General features: G+C 16.8%; 1 protein-coding gene across 2 annotated transcripts in view; it reads left to right on the top strand.

Annotated features, from left to right (window-relative positions):
- The window catches only part of LOC102671400 (uncharacterized protein F13E9.13, mitochondrial), a 5,326-nt gene that overhangs the window by 1,929 nt on the left and 2,485 nt on the right, over nucleotides 1–912 (top strand). The gene's annotated exons all lie outside the window — the stretch shown is intronic.

Below are 912 nucleotides of genomic sequence, written 5' to 3'. Positions count from 1 at the left end.
AAAAAAGATATATTTAAATAATAATTATAATATGTATAATATATATATATATATATATATATATATATATTATACATATTAATTAAATTAATTATTCAGAATAATAAATTTATTTAAAACAAAAACAATGAGACGATTCTATCTTTATCATACTACTATTATGGCATTATCTATATTACTATATTACTATATTACTATATTATTTATCTATATTAGTTCTGTATTCTCTATTTTTCTTTATCTAATGCAAAAAATTAAATTACTTAAATTACTTATAATTTAATAAATAAGTTTCAATCAATATTTTTATATATCATTTTTTATTTTGATTGATCTTTACAATCAATTACAATTTGAATATGTCTTATGAATATTCTATATATATTTATTATCATATTATATAAATAAATTGGCTTTGGTATGATTTTGCTTATGTTTTTATATCTTCCTTTACGAGTTAGTGAGATTATTTTAACATCATGCAAATTCATATGTTAAATAGTAATTTATGTATGTAATTTGGTGCCAAATTCTTTGTATTAGTCATACTAAAGAATATGGCAAAGGAAAATTCAGTTTTCATGTTTCATATTTAATATTGATAAATATCATGTTTATATATAATGTTATATATAAATGATTTATTTACATGAAATAATAAAATAATATAATTTATACATGTAATTTAAGATTTAGAATATTTTTAATGATTTCCATTATTTTTATATTGCCAATGAAAGTTTGCTTCATAATTTGATTTCAAATTTTTTTTTATTTTACAAAACTTTATACTTATTAAATTTTATGTATAAATATTTAACCATTAGTAATTTTTCCATGGAATATTCAAATAAGTTCCCCTATTATATTTTTATCGTAACTTTATTTTCGTGCTTCCCTGCTTCTTAATTA

The sequence above is a fragment of the Apis dorsata genome, unplaced genomic scaffold (genome assembly GCF_000469605.1).
Source record: "Apis dorsata unplaced genomic scaffold, Apis dorsata 1.3 scaffold_73, whole genome shotgun sequence".
NCBI classification, from domain to species: domain Eukaryota; kingdom Metazoa; phylum Arthropoda; class Insecta; order Hymenoptera; family Apidae; genus Apis; species Apis dorsata.
This window is presented reverse-complemented; position numbering and strand designations above follow the sequence as displayed.